This window comes from Phascolarctos cinereus, unplaced genomic scaffold (genome assembly GCF_003287225.1).
Source record: "Phascolarctos cinereus isolate Bilbo 61053 unplaced genomic scaffold, phaCin_HiC Scaffold_2;HRSCAF=192, whole genome shotgun sequence".
NCBI lineage: Eukaryota > Metazoa > Chordata > Mammalia > Diprotodontia > Phascolarctidae > Phascolarctos > Phascolarctos cinereus.
In genome coordinates this window covers 86405785-86427790 of record NW_027555625.1, presented here as the reverse complement: position 1 = coordinate 86427790, position 22006 = coordinate 86405785, and the positions used below count along the sequence as shown (strand labels likewise).

Genomic DNA, 22006 nt, shown 5'->3' with positions numbered 1-22006 from the left:
GCTCTGGGTTCCTGGACAAAGAGGGTGAATTTAGACTCAGCTACTGAAAGATATCATTCAGCTGAAGGCTCATTCCCTTCTGTTGCCAGCTCAACTGTTCATATTTACATCCCACTCTTCAAGAGGTATAGTGTCTAAAATATCCATCACCCTTCATTTGACCTGGTGATAAGCCTTCCTAACCTGGACTGGTCCTTGATTCACAGACATACAAAAGTCCACTTTTCCCTCTTGGTTGGAACTGCCAGGGATTGTACTCTACTGGTACAGTCTGAGAAATCAGGGTTATCTTCAGGCTCAGTGAAACATTAGAATAGGATTTTAGCTGAGGAGTGTGCACAGAGGGGGAACTTAAGAAATGTTCTCTGAATATGCCATGACAAAGCATTAGCAAGGATATCCTTCCCAGAGACATTCCAATTTACTCTGGAGTGGCATCTTTACCTTTGAGTATATTGAAGGAGCTCTATTTTCTTGCATGCTCTCCCTTTTAAAAAATCAGATACTCAGGCATAGAACTAGCTTAACAGCTACTTCAAACTGTCCTGCTGAAGGACCCTAGGGTGGCAGCTTTTGTTGCCATGTTTGTATAAACAGGAATTGTTTAATAGACTATTTTTATGAACAAAGAACGTCTGCAATGTTCCAGGCTTTGTGCTAACACAATATCTTTCACAAAATAGGCACTCAGTGTTTGTGGAATTTGATTCAGTTGCTCCCAACTGTGTTTTCCTTCTTTAATTATTTCTTTGGTGTTTCTACATAGATGGGCTTTAAGCAGAAGCGTTGTCCTTTATACTATGGTATAGCTATCTATGCTAGAACAGTTTCCAAATTTATCTATCTGTCTATCTATCTATCTATCTATCTATCTATCTATCTATCTATCTATCTATCTGTCTGTCTATTTATCTATCTATCTATCTATCATCTATCTTTTCTCTGTATTTCTATCATCTCTATCTCCATCATCTATCTCTATATCTCCACTATCTCATTCACTGTTATGAATCAGATCTGTGATTTTATTAGTATGGAGAACTTCATCCCAGTGAGAGAACACTCACTACTAATGTAGATCTTCAATTGCTCTGCAACTTACAATCTTAGAGGATAGCCTGGAGTACTAAGATTTCAGGTGACTTGTCAAGGGTCATACAGTCAGTATGTCAAAGGCAAAATTTGAATCTAGATTTTTCTGTCTTGAATGGTGGCTTTCTATGCCTCCCTCCCTTCCCTTCTTCCTCCTTCTTTTTCCTCTTCCTCCTCTTCTTCTCCCTCTTCTTCCTCCTCCTTCTTTTTACTGTCTCCTTCCTTCCCTCCCTTCCTCTCTTTATCTCTGTTTCTCTTTATCTACTAATGTATGTGTTACCCACATAAAAACACACATATGCATACACACATACACACACTAATATATGTATACCAGCATATAAAGATAAACTAAAGGATGAGGTCTAGGATCCTACTAAAGTTCATCTACGCAGAGATGTAGAACTATTTAAACAGGAGGTATTTTTAATAAAATTAAATTGATGGAAAATTTATATCTTAAAATTTTCTATCAATAAAAGAGATAAAGAGCAGATCAATGAATTGGGCATGCAACTAAAAAAAAAACCCTAGAAAACTTAAAAAAAAAGCCTAAAATAGAAATTATGAAAATCAGACATTTATAAAATTGAATGCAAAAACCCCAAGATTGAATTTACAAATAAAAGTAGGAGCTATTTTTTAAAACACTGAAATAGATTAATCATTTGTTAATATAATTAAACAAACAAATCACCAATATAAAAAGGGAAAGGTAAGTTTATAATAAATGAAGAAGAAATAAAGGAAATTAGAAAGTATGTTGTCCAACTATATGTCAATAAAACCAACAATTGAAATTAATATTTCCAAAAAAAAATCAGACTAACATAAAATAAAATTGGGAATTTAAATAACCCAACCTCAGAAAAAAAAATAAGCAAGCCATAAATGAATTTCCAAAGTTGTGTTTAGGGACCAGATGATTTACAAGTGAATCTGTTTTCCATATTTACTCTCCCTGTCCAGAAACCTGCAGAGCAGAAAGCCTTTGCTCTTCATCCAGCTTGGTAATCATCCTCCTAATAATCCAAGTATAGGTACATTTTTGAAGTGGAATGAAATATCTTTTGTTAACAAGCCCAAGGTTCTTTATCTCAGACTACATAGGAAATCCTCAGATTTATTTTTTCAATTTTTTTAAAAATTTTTATTTAAAGATTTTAGTTGTAAATTCTATCCCTTCCTCCCTCTCTTCTCCTCTCCTTGAGATGGTAAGTAATCAGATACAGGTTACACATGTGCAATCATGTAAAACAATTACATATTAATTGTTTTGTATATGAAGATCTGAATAAAAGAAAAATGAAAGAAAGTGAAAAATAGCATGCTTCAGTCTATATTCAAACAATATCAGTTCTTTCTCTGGAAGCAGATAGTGTGCTTCATCATTAGTTTTTGGACTTCTCTTGGATTATTGCATAGCTGAAAATAGCCAAGTCATTCACAGTTCTTCATCATACAGTATTGTTACTGTGCACAATGTTCTCCTGGTTCTATTCACTTAATTATGCATCAGTTTGTGTAAGTTTTTGTAGATTTTTCTGAGATCATCCTGCTTGTCATCTCTTATAGCACAATAATGTTCAATTCCAATCATCTGCCACAGCTTGTTTAGCCATTCTCCAATTGATGAGCATCCTTGATTTCCAATTTTTAGTACCATAAAAAGAGCTGCTATAAACAGTTTTTGTACAAATAGGTCTTTTTCCCTTCTTTTTGGATGCCTTTGGGAAATAGACATGGAAGTGGTATTGCTGCGTCAAAGGGCATGCACGGTTTTGTAGCTCTTTGAGCATAGCTCCAAATTGCTCTCCAGAATAGTTAGATCAATTCACAACTCTGCCAACAATGCATTAGTGTCCCAATTTTCTCACATCCCTTCCAATATCCAACAATTTTTTTTCATATTAGCTAATCTGATAGGTGTGAAGTGGTACCTCAGAGTTGTTTTAATTCGCATTTCTCTAATCAATAGTGATTTAGAGTGTTTTTATATGATTATAGATACCTTTGATTTCTGTGTCTGAAAACTGTCTGTTCATATCCTTTGATAAATGTATCAATTGGGGAATGACTTGTAGTTTTATAAATTTGACTCAGTTCTCTTTATATTTGAGAAACAAGCCCTTTGTCACAGACACTTGCTGCAATTTTTCCCATTTTTCTGCTTTCTTTTTAATATTGGTTGCATTGGTTTTGTTTATGCAAATATTTTTCAATTTTATATAATCAAAATTATCTATTTTACATTTTGTTGTGCCCTCTATATCTTCTTTGGTCCTAACTTCTTCCCTTATCCATAAATCTGACAGATAAACAATTCCATGCTCTCTTAATTTGTTTCCTCCCTATCACCATAGTAACTTTTTACAGTAAAATTCTTTTTTTTTTGGCTCATTTTTTGTCTTTTTTTTTTGCTACTATGTCTTTATGTTAGAGTTGGGCTTTGGTCCTGCACTGTCCTAAGCGTTTTGTACTGGGTCTCAGAGTCTTACTGCTGGCTTTAATTGGGCTTCAGGGCTTGGCTGCTTCCTTTTGCTGGAGGGTAGACTTCCCTTCTGGCTTGTACTGGGGGAGTGGGGCCTCCCTGTCGGCCTCCCCTGGGTGAAGAGATTAGCTCTTGGCATGCCCCAGGGGTGGGGCCCTGCTGCTGGGTTGCTATGGAAACAAGGTCTCTTTGCTGGCAGGCCCCAGAAGCAGAAGTCTTGTTGTTGACCAGCCCTGAGGTAAAGCTTCACTACTGGTCAGCAGTGGGGCGAAGGACTCACTGGTGACTTGTATTGGGGTGGGGTCACTGAGGTGGGGCCTTGCTCTACTGCATATATTATTCACTTGCCTAGGGGTCTGTTGGTTTACCAGAGGGTAGGGCCGCATTGGTGGATTGCCCCAGGCTTAGAGTCTTACTGCAGTTCCCCCTTCCCCCATTTCTCCCACCTGCTGTGAGGCTGGCCACAGCTGCTGCTCTTGGACCTCATTCCCCTCCCAACCCAGTGAGACAGACCTTTCCTTCCATGCTGGTAATCCATTCTCTGCTCCTAGATCAATTCAGAGACATTTTTTCTAGTTGTTTGGAGGGGAATTTGGGAGGGTTAAAGAGGGTACCTTCCTCACTCTGCCATCTTGGCACCAGAAGTCAATGCCCAAATTTCTGACAGTGAACTTAATGTCTATATTTTTGTTGAAAAAAAAATGAGAGTATTAACACTTCTCTAATTCAAAGAAAATCTGAAGTAAAGAAGTGTATTCTGAATAAAATCTTTAGTTTAGTAAATACAAATTGTTAAATAGATTAATAGGAGTTACCTGAAACTATTCACAGTTTTAAAACATAGTCTTACTTGAACCACAGTACAGAAGAGATTGGACAACTCAATAAACAAGGGCATTCATCTGAGCTTGCATAGGAATCCCACATAATGGCTTAAGCGGGAAAGAAAAAGTCATATTGTCCAAACTTAACAGATGTTATATCTTTTACATCTATTTAAATTTGTCTTTCCTTTCTGAATGCTTATTTCCCCCATTGGTATTTATGGTCTTTGGAAAGCTATATAAGGATTCCCAGTGATATAGTGCCATCATAACTCAGTAAACTAGTACCTAAATACAAATAATATTTGGAAACAACAAGTGTATAAGCCTATTGCTCTGACTTTTAACTTGGTATGATCCTTCATTCCAAGAAGTCCAAAGAGAACTGATTAATTTCCTTCACTGAAGAAATTGCAGAATTATAGAAAATCTTTGCACACAATCAGGTCTTGACATTTGTTAAACTTCCTTGGGTTTGAAGAAGCATTTCTAGGAATTTTGCTCTGGCCCAGCAAAAGCATTTTCATTCTGTTTTCTCGCCAAGAGAGAAAAAAATATCTTATTCTGATGATCCCACTGGCACCATTAGTCATCTTTTCATATCTCCCATGGAAGAAAGTAATTAAATTATTGGTGTTTGTTGGCACATATAGACAACTGTTTTTTCATTTATATGTCTGCAGACCCAAGGTAAATCTTATAGACTCCAAGTAAGTCTGTGACTGAGGCCTAAAGATATATAGTCTTGCTAGCAATGCCATCATTTTGATTCCTCAAGGAAGAATCATACGAGATAATATTGTTACCAATATCATTTTCAGTATGATAAAATTACAAATACTAAGCACATATCTGCTATGTTTGAGAGTTTCTCTTTGTTCATGTCTTAGTTTTTTGGTGAATATCAAGTAGTAATATAAAAATTTAAACATTACCTTTCTTTAATTACTGAATCTCCCATCTCTAAAGGGTCAGCAAATGGGTTCGTGTTACAGCAAAGATATTAGAAACTGAAAGAACAAAAAAGCTTATTTTAAGTATCCTCATATGTGTGTGGGGAAATGGGGGAGATGAGGGTCACGTTGGTGTAGAAAGGAAGAGATGGGACTGAATTCACTAAGATTCATTCTTCCTGTAATCTAACTGTGGACCAGAAAGACTATACCTGGTGTATACTGCTTACATCTACGCAAAATTTTCAAGAGTATAAAAATTCTCACTAATTTTAGAGAGGAAATTGCTGCCTTGGGAGGAAACATGTTCCTCCCCATTGGAAAGCTTTAAACAAAAATTGGATATTCACTTCTCAGATATATTGCAAAGGGTATTTTGGGGGTATGGGGAGGATACAGGTTAGATTGGTAGGTTGTTGTCCTTTGTTCAAGATGAGGACCAAAATAATATTACTATGTTGGGGTCAAGTTTTAGGTAATCGACTGAGATCCCTTCCGAATCTGAGATTATACATAAGTCTCATCATTACATCATTGATACAGATGTAAGAAATTGTATTATAAAATAAATAGCTCTCCATGATGTAATGAGATGGTATCATTGGAGACAAAATTTATGAAAATGTATAAAGAATTTAATTTGGACTGATTTAGTCTGGGGGAAAAAAGATTTCAAGAGTATAGTCTTGTGCTATCTAAATATTCACAAAAATTATTTTGAATAAAATACATGATAAACATATTGATAACTCTTTAAAATGCAGAATGTTTATAATTAAGTCTCTTAACTGAGATAGTAGAAAAAAGAAGGAAGATGAATAACTGAAATTCACAGATAAAGTATTATTTTTAAAAATTAATTTCAATCTCTTCTTGGAATGATCCTTTAAAGTAGAGCTCTCAAGAAGGAAGATTAGGCAGTGATTTAAGTTCTTTATTTTCATCTTCATTTGGTGGAGAAGGAAGAAAAGAAGGAAGGAAGGAAGGAAATAAGGAAAGCAAGCAAACAAGCAAGAAAGAAAAAGTGCTACAAATAGAGGATGCCAACAGAAAAGCAAGATAGGCTCTGCTCTCAGATCTCTCATTCTAATTGAGGGAGATGTAGCAAATTGTGAGAAATGAATATTTCTCTCATATTTAGTAACTAATTATTGTAATAAGATCAAGCTTTTCACCCTTTTCTACTTCCTCATTCAGAAACCAACCAGTATGGGAAATTTCTCTTAGAGATCTATTCAGGCCAAGATCTAATCAGACAGTAAAAAAATTTCTAAGTTTAGGCTAATGAGGGTATTCCTGCTCTGGGTGTTTGCTCAGACAGGTCTTGGGAAAATGTTGATTCTCCCTATTTGCAAGACAGGTGATATGCAAATCAATGTCTCTTTGACCAAGATTTGAGTTACCTAAGGCACATACCCCAAGATAGCCCAGCTCCCATTTGATTAACCAAATCAGAGTTGAGTAGGCTCCCCTTGGGAACACTTCTTCAAAGGTCATGTGACACTACTACCATTAGAGGTCTTTGGTCTGAGAGAGATGGCCAAATAACCATACTTTTATTAATAACTTTTTGGCCTTATTAATAAAATTATTAAATTACCCAGAGACTGTGTCTCTCTAACTTTTTTATATGTCACAAAGGGCTCTATTCATGGTGAGCCTGATTAGTTGATGGTTCCATTTGTGGAGGATAGAAGGGCCTGGCCTACTTTGCTATGGGATCTTGATAAGTCAGACTGGGCTGAAGGACTGAACAATAACATTTTCCTTAAAAAAGAGACTTTTTTTTTCTCTTTGATTTTCTGGCTTTACCATTTCAATCTCGGATTAGCTGAAAGGGATGTAAAAAGCACAGCTATGTAAATGAATAGGAAAAGGTATTTGTAAAGGAAACTGATAGCAACGGAAATTCAGGATTTAGCTTAACACCTAAGTGCTGAATACCCTCCTTCAACATCTTACAACTTACCCAGAAACTAGAGAAATGGGATCTACCTGAATGAGTTTCTCCTGCAGATGTGTCCACTTAAAGGACTTGGCCCCTGAAACTGTTACCATCTGGATGGAAGTTTGAAAATAACTTAACAGTCAACTTGTCAGTAATCTTGAAGTTCTCAGTTGACATACCAGCCGATGATATTAGAAGAACAGCAGGTGGCAGCGTAATGAAATGAAGAGCCTAGCGCCAGACAAGAACAGGCTGTAGCACAGCTTCTCAAAGCTCTGTGACATTCCCCAACAGCCACATAGCATGAGGGGATCTGTAAGGAAGCATCAAGCTTGGCATTACAGGAAGAGCAAGGTTCTGGCTAGGATGCAGCTCTGGGAGCATAAGTTGTCCCAGTAATAAATATTTCCTATGTGTGTGCCTTCTCCCATACATGTGTGCTGGTAACAAGCTTTCCTCAAATATGCTTCTTCTTCTACCAGTGACATTGGAATCTGTGGGAAAGTGTAAATGGAAGATTTTAATTATCATTACTTTATTCTGCTATTTGATTTAATGTCGTTTGCTTTGAACTAGTGCATCCTCTGGTTGACCAGTAAAAGAGACAATTGTGCTGGTTCATGAGCTGAAGGTTCCAGTGGATGCTGATTCAAAACTACCTTTCTGTAAGGTCCAGAATTTGAGATAGGGCACTATTTGAATCCAGAGAAAGAACTGATAAGTAGAAGTATGTATAGAATGATTTCATACACACACACACACACACACACACACACACGTGCACACACACTCACACATGTTTCAAAACAATAACAACTTTATTATTTCAGGAGTTCATTGCAGAAAATGCATATATGTTATTTGTCTGGTTTACTTTGGGTTGGGGCATATTTATCTAAAGCATCAAGGTTGGATTCAAGTCCTTTATCTTTTCTGTTATATGGACCACAGTCACCTCGTTTCCTTTTTAAAAAATTAATTCATCCATCCATCCATCCATCCATCCATCCATCCATCCATCCATCCATCCATCCATCCATCCATCTATCTATCCATCTATCTATCTATCTATCTATCTATCTATCTATCTATCTATCTATCTATCTATCTATCTATCTATCTATCTATCTATCTATCTATCTATCTATTATCCTAAGGCCCTGTGAAGAAAGCTTTGGGCCTTGGGGCCTAGTTGGAGGACTTTAATGTATTACAGAATCAAATCTGCCATCACTGGTTCAATTCTTGTCTCAATTAAAATAAACATTTCAAGCTTCTGAAATAGCTTTGATACAGATTTAAAAATGGTGTTTGTGACTCATTTCTTTTTCCTCTTGTAGCAATTTGGCTCTAGCCCTTAACATGTAAGTCTGAGTACAATGGGACAAATAGCTTCAGTTGGGCCTCAGACATAAAAAGGTTACATAAGGCAGAGTGTGTATAATTTATACAATTAGACCAGTGTAATTGATTCAGACATTTTATAGAGCTGATCTCTAAACTGATGTGAAAGTTTACAAGGTGGGGGGTGTTCTCTTAAACCTGCTGTAAATCTAACAAACAAAACTTTATAAAGGAAGATGCTTGCCTTCTTAGCCGGACTTTGGAGAACATTGCATGAAGAAAAGCTTAATCATCTTAGTACTTCATAAAATTTCAATAACCTAGACTGAAGGTTTCTATAGTTACACATTATGTTTTGCACATTGAACAAAAGCAAAGTTTTTCAGGAAGAAGTAGAATAAATGATTTTTATTAATATTCACATAAAATTTCCTGCTACTCACAATAAAGTAAATTAAACTTTAATCAACTAGTTAGCAAATGAATGCACCTAATGGCAATTCCCCAGTCATGCTGTTCATATCTGGATGTAAAATTTGACTGAAAAATGTTTCCTTCTTTACGCAGAGTGTAAAAGCATTACCTTGATAGGTGAGTTGGTGTGTCATTTTCCAAGACCAAGATAATAACAGATTAGGTCCTTAATAGCCCTTTTTTGGGTCATATTATAATCCATCATTAATGTGCAAAATGACGCTCAGGAACAAAGGACAACAATCTAATTATCTTAAAGAAATACCAAACTTTTAGATGTTCAAATCTTTAGTCCATGATTCCTTACTTAAGAAACTCTGTAGAATAGGTTGTAATTAATGAGTAAACAGATGCTAATTTAAAATGACGCTCATCGGACTGCATTTGCAGATGGGCTGGCACAGATTAGTTAAGCAACTTAAGTAGCTGAAGAGGCAAGTCAATTACCTCCCTGACTTTCAGAAATTGAAAAGTCTATTGCCCAGAGTATTAAAACATTAATTTAACATCTGCTTGGGGGTGGGGAGTGGGAATAAATGGAGAACATTTGTGTGGAAGGAAAAATGAAGTAAAACAGCAAGAACACTGTTATTTCATTGTGGGGTTGAAATTGTTTTTCTGTATTTGACACACCTCTAAAACCTCCCCCTCCCCCACACTCCCTCCCCAGACACACCAAGGTCCTACCAGCTAGCTTAAGGCGACTGGGGAGAGGTACGGAAAAGTCACTGTGATTATAAATGGGAGGCTTTTTTGAAATTCTTTAAGGGAAATAACTCTTGTCTTGGAGTGGGAGAACTTGTCAAGCCTGAAAAGTTTATTTGATTCAGTTATATGAATCCCGAAAGTATTTCCAAAGGCTTTTTCCTCCAACTGAATGGATGTATTCTTTTCTTTAGAGCATGTACAAAATTATGCACTTTGTTCAGTTTACTGATTGCTTTATTGAACAAAAGTGTCTGTTCAGAAGTTGAAAATGGCACAATTGAAAGTCTAGGCAAGTTATCAAATATTTATTATACACCTAATATGTGCCAGGTACCATGTTGAGCATTGGGGATGCAAGGAAATGAAAAAAAAAAAGCCAGTCCCTGCTCTCAAGGAGCTCATGGTCTAAAGGGGGAGATACTATGTAAATAATTATGTACAAGCAAGATGTATATGAGATAAATTAAAGACGATCTATAGGAGAAAGCAATAGCATTAAGTGACATTGGAAAATTTTACCTTCTTTAGAAGGTAGAATTTTAGGTGAGGTTGCTGGAAGTGAGGAAGTAGAGCTGATGAAGGAGAGAATTACAGGCATAGAGGCCAGCTAGTGACAATGCCTGGCATCAGGAGTTTAAGTGGCTTGTGAGAGGAACAACAAAGAGGTCCAGTATTAGTAGATTGCAGAATATATGGGGGTGAGTTCAACTTAAGAAGACTGTGAATGTAGGGAGGTGGTAGTTTATGAAGAGCTTTGAATGCTGAATAGAGGATTCTATATTTGATCCCGAAGGTAAAAGGGAGCCACTGGAATGTATTGCAGGTGCAAGGTGTGTGTGACATGGTCAAACATGGTCTTCCGAACATTGTCATATTAGGAAAATCACTTTGATAGCTGAATGGAAGGTTGCATGTAGAGAGGAGAGACTTGAGGCAGAGAGACCATTACAGTGATGGGGTGGTGGGACCTGGACCCTAAAGGCAAAGACCAGGTCTCTGGAAACAACCCAGAATCCTGGCAAGGCCCCACTGTGAGAAAATCTGTCCTTGGTATGGGTACATGGAGACCTGAGCTTGTAATTCCTCAGATAAAAGCTGTCAGGGGAGGGTGCTGGCCCAAGGACTCTCTGGTGCCTGGAATAAAACTAGCTTGTCCCTTCAACAAAGCTATCTGTGTTGACTCCCTGAATTTTCCCATATATTCCAGCAGCCCAGCACACAGACTATTTGCATGTACTGAGGACTCCCTAATCCCCTCCCCTAACCTTGAATATCACCTAATTAGCACACTTGGCATTCTTTTCCCCGTCCCTTTTCCATATAAGCATTAGCATCACACCAATTAAATTGCAAGTTCCCTAAGGAACTTCATCCTCCTTGTTGGACTCACAATAAACTTTGCCACTTGACTGGAGAAAGGTCTGAGTGGGTGAATTCATTCCAGGAGGTGCTTCCCTATACCCTGACATTTTAAGGGTCCCAACACCCCTAAACTGTATCAGTACCCCTAAACCATATCAACAATAGTCTATGTATAAAGCAATAAACACTTGTAACAGCACCAGCATGGTAACAGTATCCTAGGGGAAAAGGGGACATAAATGAGAGGTAATGGTAGCAGTAGCAGAAGCAGAAATTAGGATTTATATAGCATACCATATGCCAAAGATTGTGCTAAGTATTTTACAAATATTATCATTTGATCATCATAGCAACCCTGGGAGGTAGGTGCTGTTATTATTCCCATTTTATAGTTTAGGAAGCTGAGACCTATACAGGTTAAGTAACTTACCCAAGGACATATAGCTAGTGAGTGTCTGAAACCAGATTTGAACTCAGGTCTTCATGACTCCAGGCCCACATATAATGAAGGTAGAATCAAAAGTCTTGGAAGCTGATTTTGAAATGGAGGGTGAAAGAATGAGGAGTTGAGGATTACATCTAGATTGTGAAGTTGATTGACTGGAAGGATTTTGGTGTCCTTGGCAGCAATAGAGAAATTCAGAAGTGGGAAGAGTTTGGGCAGGGTAAAGGGATAAGATAATGAGTTAGATTTTGGATATATTGAGGTTGAGATATCTACAGCACTTCCAGTACAAGATCCAATAGGCATCTAATAGCAGATGCAAGTCTAGATTTCAGGAGATGTATAAATAGATGGGCAAATTGAATCCATGGGAACTGATGAGATCATTAAGAGGAAAAGTATAAAGGTAAAAGAAAAAGGGCATCTAGGCGGTACAGTAGATAGAACACCAGGCCTGGAGTAAAGGAGACCTGAGTTCAAATATGGCTTCAGACACTTAATAGCTGTTTGATCCTGGGCAAGTCACTTTACCCTGTTTGTCTCAGTTTCCTCATCTGTAAAATTAACTGGAGAAGGAAATGGCAAACCAGTAATTTTGCCAAGAAAACCCCAAATGGGGTCACAAGTGAACACAACTGAACCACAACAGCAGAAGAGAATAAGACCAAAGCCAGAGCCTTCAGGGACACCTATTGTTAGTGGGAACCACCTTAGCAAAGATCCAACAAAGAAAAGTGAGAAGGAGCAGTACGACAGGTAGGAGGAGGACTAGGAGAGAGCAGTGTCATAGAAAGCTAGAGGGAAGGGAACATCAAAGAGAAAAATGTGATTGACAAGAGGAGTCAAGAAGGATCAGGATTGGGGAAAGGCCATTAAATTTGGCAAATAAGATATCACTGGTCACTTGGGAGAGGTTAGTTTTAGCTGAATTGTGACTAAGACTGACTGTGCCCAAAATGTTTCTTGTTCTCCATAACAGTACGTCAACTCTGTGTTAAGGGTTGAGTAGCCCTCTTCATCATTCCTGTACAAACATGATTAAGCTTTTTTATTTTCCAGAGTTCAGAACTCTTTCAGAATTCTTTGTTTTTATAATGTTTAGATCATATTATAATTGCTTTCCTGGTTCTATTCGCTTCATTCTGGCTAGTCCAAAAAGTGTGTCTATTTTCTCCTGAAAGTGTCTTTCTTCATTTATTACAGCAAAGGAGCATTTCATTCATTTATGTATCATAATTTGTTCAGCTGCTCCCCAAATGATGTGCATTCCCTTGGTTTCCAGTTCTTTGCCATCACATAAAGTGTTGTTATAAATAACTTTGTTTATATAGAATCTCTTCTTTTTTTGTTCTCTTTGGCGTATAGGCCTACTAATGGTATCACTGTTTCAAAGGCAATGTATAGTTTAGTAACAATTTGGGAATAGTTCCAAATTTCTTTCCGTTATGGCTAGACCTATTCACAGTTGTACCAATGGTACATGAATCTGCCAATTTTTCACAGCTTTGCCTGCATTGGTCATTTTCCTTTTTTGTAATCTTTACCAATCTGGTATATGTGAGATGGGAACTCAGAGTTTCTTCAATTTGCATTTCTCTGATTATTAGTGATTTAGAGCATTTAAAAAAAAAGTGCTGCTGTTGGTATCTTGGATTTCTTCCCTTGGGAACTATCTGTTCATATCCTCTTACTAATTATAAATTGGAGGAAGACTATTATTTTTTATACATTTGAATAAGTTCTTTATATATCTTGGAAATGAGGACTTCATCAGAGAAATTTGCTAAAAAAGATTTTTTTCAACTTTTTTCCTACTTCCCTTCAAATGTTAAGCGCATTGAATATGTTTGCACCAAACAGTTCTTTAGGTTTCTGTAATCAAAATTATCTATTTTATCTACTGTATTTCTCTCTCTCCCTTGTTTGGTGATGTACTCTTCCCATAACCATGGCTTTAAAAGATAATTTCTTGTTCCTTGAATTTGTTTATGATGTGACCTTTTATATCTAGGTCATGAATCCATTTGGAATGTGTCTTGTTTTATAGTAGGAGGTATTTGTTTAAACCTAATTTCTGCCAGACTGCTGTTCATTTTTCCCAGCAGTTTTTTGTCATAGTAAGTACTTACTCAAGTGGCTGGGATCTTTAGGTTTATCAAACACTAGATTACTAGGTTCAGTTACTTTTGTATGCTGCATACTTTCCCACTGACCAATCTCTCGACCAATTTCTTATTTTTGAAACAAGAACTAAATTGTTTTAATGATTCCTGTTTTGTAGTACTCAAGATCTAATACTGCTAGAAACTCTTCCTCCTTACTTTTTTCAATTATTGCCCTTGACATGTTTGACCTTTTGTTCATCCACACAAGTTTCAGTGTTATGTTTCCTAACACTATAAAGTAACGCTTTGATAGTTTGACTGGTAGGCATTGAATAAGTAGATTAATTTTGGTAGTATTACATTTTTTATTATGCTAATCTGGATTATATTTCTCTGATCATTTAGGTCTGTCTTCATTTCTGTAAGTAGGGTTTTTAATTATATTTATATTATTCCTGCATGTGTCTGGTAAGTAGACTATTGCATATTTTATACATTCTATGGCTATTCTAACTTAAATTTCTCTTTCTAGCTCTTCCTGCTGTTTTGTTGGTAAAATTCAGAAATGCTGATCTATTTGGATCTATTTTATGTACTGCAACTTTACCTACTATTATTTCAATTATTTTGGGGGTTGATTTTGTAGGATTCTTTGAGTAAGCCTTCATATCATCTGCAAAAAGTGGTAATTTTGTTTCCTGGTGCTTTTTTCCATCAAAATATTTATTTTGGTCTTATTTTTATACTTAGCATATCTAAGACTATATCTAAAAGCAGTGGCAACAATGGATATTTTTCCTTTAGCCTAGTTTTTTTTGGAAAAGCCTCTAGTTTTAGATATTGGACTATTTACCATGTTAATGAAAAGTCAATTTATTCTTACCTATATTTTCTAATTTTTTTAACAATGGAAATGGATATTATATCTGCTCATGAGATTTTTCTGAGTATATTAAAAATTATTTTTGTTGTTCTATTACTAATATAGTCAATTATAGTTTTTCTAATATTGAATGAACACTGAATTCATGGTATAAATCTAATCTGGTCCAATATGTCATCTTTGTGATATGTTAATATAGTCTCTTTGCTAGTATTTTATTTAAAATGTCCATAACAATATCACTGAAGGGATATATTTTAATACCTACTCTCTGCATTTTAGGCACAAGTCTGCTAGAAACAATTTAATTTTAATTTAACATTATTATAATATCTAATTGAGTTAGAAGATTAGAAGGAGAGATGGCCAAATTGGAATAGTCCCTCTTTCCTCTTGGACATGTATCCTACAACAAGATAATTTGAGGTAACATTTATAGGAATATTGAACAAGGTTAAATTCCAACTCATCACTACTCAGTTATTTCTTCAACCATACTCCTCACAGAATGAAAAAAAAGGTCTTTTTCTTGTGATCAATCTTAAAATCTCTTCTGAATAAGAGAAGAAGGCAATTCCCTTTGGTATCTCATGGCATTAGTCCTTTAGGTGAGTTAGGAGGCAATTCTTTTATCTAGAAAAGAGTTGTTTGGTTTTTAACTTTGATCCATTTCCCCAAGGAAGAATTCACTTTTGTGCTACCCACATTCCCAAAGGGAAAAATCTGCATAAGATTTTAAGATTCACAAAATATTTACATCTTAATATTTTCAGATGAACAAAGAAGGAGTATTTTTGATATGCTTCCACAGTATTCAGTAGGGTATTTGGTCTTCAGTTTGCTCCCTGTTTTGACTCTCCTTTGTTTTAGGTATCAAGATGGCATTTGTATCACAATAGGATTTTGGTAAGATCCCTTCTTTTGCCTTTTTTTCCCTTGTAAAATGTTTGAGTGATATTGGAATTCATTTTTCTTTAAATGAAAGAATTTCCTTGTGAATCCATTTGATTTAGTCCCCACCCCCTTTAGGAGTTCATTTATATCTTGTTCATTTTTTTTCCCCTGAGAGTGCTTTGTTTTAAAATTTCTATTCTATTATTTCAGGTATTTTATATTTTTGTGAATATTTATTTATTTAATATAAGTTGTTGGTTTTAGTGGCATAAAATTGAGCAATATAGTTTCTAGCAATATATTTTATTTCTCCTGTACTGGTAAATTCCCATTTTTCATTTAATTCTAGTAATTTGATTTTCCTCCTTCTTTTTAAACCAATTAGCTAATGGTTTATCTACTTTTATGATTTTAAACAGCTTCTAACTTTGTTTATTAATTAATTTTATTTCAAATTTATTAATATTTGTGTCTCAGGACTTCTAATTTGGTTATTAATTCAAATTTAAAAAATTACTTAGTTTCTAGTTTTTTAAAGTTGTATGTCAAAATTTATTGATCTGTTATTTCTCTCCATTGTTGATGAAAGTGATTAGAGACATACATTTTCCCTAAGAACTACTTTGTTTGTACCTCCAAAATTTTGGTGTGTTGTCTCATTGTTGTCATGATACTTAAGCAAATTATTTACAATTTCTATGATTTCTTCTTTGACCAACCACTTTCTAGGATTAAGTTATTTAGTCTCCTGTTAATTTTAAACTCTTTTTTTAATGACCCTGTATTAAATACAATTTTATTGCATTGTGGTCAATATCATATAATAAACATGTATTAAATGCCTACTACACTTCAGCAATTGTGCTACTGCAGATACAAGTAAGAAAAAAAGAAAAACATTCCTTGTTATCTAGAAGGTTATTATCTAATGAAGGAAGACAAGACAGAAAAGGAGGGTGAAAAGGAGGATAGAAGGGGGAAGTATGAGTAAATGGGCCGAGGGATTGCTGATGATGGAATTGAATCCAAGGGCTGAAGCTGGTGGGAAAAGAGTTGGCTGGGCTTCTGACTCCTCTTCAAATGAGGCTTTGGGAGAATTGTTTTCTTTTTGCTTTTCCTTCCAGTAGTCAACAAAGTTTTATTAAGTACCTGCTATGTGCCAAGCACTGTGATAGGTGCTGTAGATAAAAATATGAAAAAAGACAGTATCAGAAATTTTACAGGAATTAAAAGTAGGAAGAGCTGATTTCTGCTATGCCCTGAGCAGCTCAAATTTTGGCCACTTCCTATAAAAACAAATAAACAAAACTGTACCTCTTCCATTTACTCACTATACTTTTGTTAATATTTTAATGCCCTCCAGATAAAGAGAATCTGGTGGCTACTAATCTTTGTTGCATGCTTTTTTTCATTAAATTTTTTTATTATTAGCTTTCATTTTATATAACTACCCTTCCCAATATAGCCACCTCCCAGAGAGCCAACCCTAATAAAGAAAAAAAAAGAGGGAAAAAATGCAGTTCAGTAAAACTAATGCAATAGCTAAGTTTAGTGTTTTATGAAGTACTCCACATCCTTAGTTCCTGCCTTTGCAAAGAAGGTGCACTGTCACATATCTTCTCTGAGTTAATTTGTTCGTTACAATTTCTCAACATCCATTTTAATTATTTTTCATTTTTACACATTTAATATTAATTTTGTTGTTGCTTTTTTCATTTGCATTGTTGTAATCACTATTGATGTTTTTATTTCTGCTTATTTTACTTCATATATATTCACTTTATATAGTTTATATATCTTCCCCATATTCCTTTGTATTTATCACATTTATTGTTCCTTAAAGAGCAGTAATATCCAATTACATTCATGCACGCAATTATTAAGTTACAATTATTTTCATGGTAGCATTTTTTTGCAAATGATTATCACAAGCACTGTAGTATATGATTTAAAAATCTGTGTATTTTATTTTATTTTCATTTCTTAATTCTCTCTCTTCCACCTCCCTTCCAGGACTACCCCCCTGAACCACCACCCTCTCCCCTATAACATATTTAGAAAGTGAGAAAAACAAAGCCCATTACAAATGTGTATAATCAGGCAAAACAAATTCCTGAATTAGTAATATCAAAAACAATTCCTTAAATTGTACTCTAAGTTCATTACTTCTCCATCTTGAATGTTTCTTCATGGGTGCTCTGGAATTGTGATTGGTCATTTTGTTGATCAGAATTCCTAAGGCTTTCAAAATTGTTTGTCTCTACATTATTGTTATTATAAAAAGTGTTCTTTTAGTTCTCACTTCATTTCGAGTCAGTTAATACAGTCTTCTCAGGTTTTTCTGAAACCAAGCCATCACTTCCCAGAGCACAACAGTACACCATTTGTCATACATTATAACTTGTTCAGCCATTCCCCAATTGATGGGCACCTCTCCACTTTCCAATTTTTTTGCCAAGGGGAAAAGAGCTGTATAAATAGCATATGGGACCTTTCCTCTTTCTTTGATCTCTTAGACCTAATAGAGGTATCATTGGGTCAAAGAGTATGCAGAGTTTAATAGCTTTGGAAGTATAGTTCGAAATTGTTTCTGGAATGGCTAGACCAGTTCATAGTTCTAGTGCAATAATATGTCTATTTTCCTATAATCCCTACAGTATTTGTCATTTTGTTTTTATAAATGTTCTCAATCTGATAGATGTGAGGTGGTACCTTAGAGTTATTTTAATTTATAATTCTCTAATTATTAGTGATGTAGAAGTATTTTTCATTGTGGCTATTGATAGCTTAGATTTCTTCTTCTGAAAAAGGCTCCTTCATATTCTATGACCATTTACTAATTAGGAAATGGCTGTTATTCTTATAAATTTAAAAAAGTTCCTTGCACATCTTAGAAATCAGATCTTGATCAGAGAGGTTTTTATTATAAAGATTTTCTTTCAGTTTTCTGCTTCTCTTTTATCTTTAGCTACTTTGGTTTCACTTATGCAAAATGTTTTTAATTTTATGTAAACAAAATTGTGCATTTTGATGATAACATAAGCAAATTAGGAGAGCATGGAATAGTTTATCTATCATATCTATGGATAAGGGAGGAATTTATGACCAAACAAGAGAGAAAGCATTATAAAATGTAAAATAGATAATTTTGATTATGTAAAATCAAAAAAGGTTTTGCACCAAAAAATGAATACAATCAAAATTATAAGGAAAGTAGAAAACTTGGGGGGAGGGATTCAACAATTATCTCTGATAAAGGCCTCATTTATCAAATATATAGAGAACTGAGTCTAATTTATAAAAATTACAAGCAACTTCCTCAGTTGATAAATGGTCAAAAGATATGAATGGATAGTTTTCAGAAAAAGAAATCAAAGCTATCTCCAGTCATAAGAAAAATTGTTCTAAATCAGTTTTGATTAGAAAAATGCAAATTAAATCAACTCTGAGGTACCATCTTATACCTATCAAATTGACTAATATGACAAAAAGGGAAGATGACAAATGTTGGAGGGGATGTGGGAAAACTGGGATACTAATGCACTATTGGTGGAGTTGTGAACTGATTCAATCATTATGGAGAGCAATTTGGAACAATGCCCAAAGCATTATAAAATTGAACATACCCTTTGATCTAGCAGTAGCACTACCAAAGACATTTTAAAACAGGAGGGGAAGAGAGGAACAATATGTACAAAAATATTTACAGCAGCTTTTTTGTGGTGGCTAAGAATTAGAGATCAAAGGGATGTCCATCAATTGGGAAATGGCTAAATAAGCTGTGAGTTTATGATCATAACGGAAGGAATATTATTGTGCTATACAAAATGACAAGTAGGATGATTTTATTTTATTTATCTATCCATTTATTTATGTATTTATGTATTTATTTGTTTGTTCGTTTGTTTATTTACTTATTCATTCATTCATTTATTTATTTACTTACTCATCCATTTATTTATTTATTCATCTATTAATTAATTAATTAATTAATTTTAGCTTTTAGGCAATTGGGGTTAAGTGACTTGCCCAGGGTCACACAGCTAGGAAATGTCAAGTGTTTGGTCTGAGGATGGATTTGAACTCAGGTCCTTCTGACTTCAGGGCCAGTGCTGTATCCACTGTACCACCTAGCTGCCCCAAGTAGGATGATTTTAGAAAAGAACCTGGAGAGACTTCTATGAACTGATTCAAAGTGAAGTGAACAGAACCAGCAGCATATTGTACATAGTAGCAGCAATACTGTTTGATGAAAAACTGTGAATGACTTATCTATTCTCAACAATACAATGATATAAGAAAATCCCAAAGGACTAATGAGGCATACTATCCACCTCCAGAGAGAGAACTGATATTGTTTGGATACAGATGGAAGCATACATTTTTTGTTTTCTTTCATTCTTTTTCTTTTATTTGCTTCTTGTACAAAATGACTAATATGGAAATGTTTTACATGATTGTACATGTATAACCCATATTTGTTTGCTTGTGGTTATAAAAAATGTTAAATTAGTTTAAGATACAATTGGGGGAAAATAAAATATATTAAAAATTGTCCCTTTTAACTTCTATGAACCTCTTTCTCTTATTAGGTCACAGAATCTTACCCTCTCTATATATATGAAAGATAATTTCTTCCATGCTCCTCTAATTTCTTTACGATATCACTTTATGTCTTAATCATGTAGCTATTTGAAGTTTGCTTTTGTAAGTGGTGTGAGACACTGCTCTCTATTTGTTTTCTACATTTTTTTTTCTACCTTTCCAAACAGTTGTTGCTGAGTAATAAGTTTTTGCTCCAATAGCTGAGATCTTTAGGTTTATCAAACACTAGGACTACTGAGCTTGTTTGCTTCTGAATACCGTGCACCTAATCTCTTCCACTAGTACTGCTCTTTTATCCAATACCAAATTGTTTTGATGAATACTGGTTTGTAGTATAGTTTGAGATCTGATACTGCTCACCTTATTAATTAATTCCCTCAATATTCTTGACCCTTTGTTCTTTCAGATTTTTTTCCATTTTTTTCTAGCCTTATGAAGTAATCCTTTGGTAGGTTGGTATTGAATAAATAAATTAAGGTTGTATTGTCATTTGTATTATATTGGCTTGGAATAACCACGAATAATTAATATTTCTCCAATTATTTAGATATTTATTTGTATAAAGAATGTTTTGCAATTGCATCTATTTCATTCCTGTCTTGGTAGACAGATGCCCAAGTATTTTGTACTATTTATAGTCCTTTTATACGGAATTTCCCTTAATGTATTTTTGCATTGTATTTATTTGGTAACAAACAGAAATGCTGATGATTTTGTGTGTGTTTGTTTTATATCTTACAACTCTGCAGAAGTTGTTAATTGTTTGAATTAGTTTTTTAGTTGACTCTCTAGGCATCTCTAAGTAAAACATCATATCATCTTCAAAAGGTAATAGTTTTGTTTCCTTATTGCCTATGCTAATACCTTCATTTCTTCCCATCTTATTGATACAGTTAGCATTTCTAGCACTGTATTGAACAGTAACTGATCACAGACATTCTTGCTTTGTTTCCGATTTTGTTGAAAAATCTTCCAGCTTATCTCTATTAGGGATAATGCTGGCTAGGAAAGTTCTGTTTGTTCTTATGGTTTCTAGAGTATTTAATAGGAATGGTTATTGTATCTTGTCAAAAGCTTTTTATGCATCTATTAGTATAACAATATGATTTTTTATTAGTATGGTCAGTTATGCTTACAGTTTTCCTAATATTGAAGAAGCCTGACATTTCTGGTATAAAATTAGGCCAGTATAGTGTATAATCTTTGTATATGTTGCTGTAGTCTCCTTGCTAATATTTTATTTTTTTTGCATTAATATTTATTAGGATTATTGTAATACAATATTCTTTCTCTGTGTTGTCTTTTTTTGGTTTAGGTATAAAGATCATAATCATATCATAGAAGGAATTTAGTAGGTCCTTTATTTCTCTCTCTCTCTTTTTTTTCAAATATCTTAGGTAGTATTGGAGTTAATTGTTCTTTAAATGTTTGGTTGAATTTACTTATATATCCATATCCACCTTTTCCTAAGGACTTTTTCTTTATGAATTTAATTATTTTTGTTTATTTTTTTCTATGATAGAGTTAATTTAAGCACTCTATTTCCTATTCTGTTAATTTAGACAATTTATATATTTGAAAATATTCATCCATTTCATTTAGATTATCATTTTATTTCCAAATTGTTTGGGCAAAATGGCTCCTAATTTTTTTAAAATTTCTTCTTTATAGATTTTGAATTCACCTTTCCCATTTTTGATGTTGGTATTTTTTCATTTAAAAAATAATTAGCTAATAATTTACTTACTTTTAAATTTTTAAATGTTCATTGTCTTATTTCTTTTACTTTTTTTTAATCTCCCCTTTGCTTTTCAGGATAGTTTTTCATTTGTTAGTTTTTTTTTAGTTCCATGCTCAATTCAATGATTTACTGATTTT

At 34.5% G+C, this 22006-nt stretch overlaps 1 long non-coding RNA gene across 1 annotated transcript; it reads left to right on the top strand.

Annotated features, from left to right (window-relative positions):
* The first annotated feature begins 14054 nt into the window (after positions 1 to 14054).
* Positions 14055 to 21284, top strand: LOC144455591 (uncharacterized). Its single transcript, XR_013484307.1, has 3 exons — positions 14055 to 14214; positions 15500 to 15535; positions 19530 to 21284. It is a non-coding gene; the product is annotated as an uncharacterized LOC144455591 (long non-coding RNA).
* Positions 21285 to 22006: the final 722 nt, after the last annotated feature.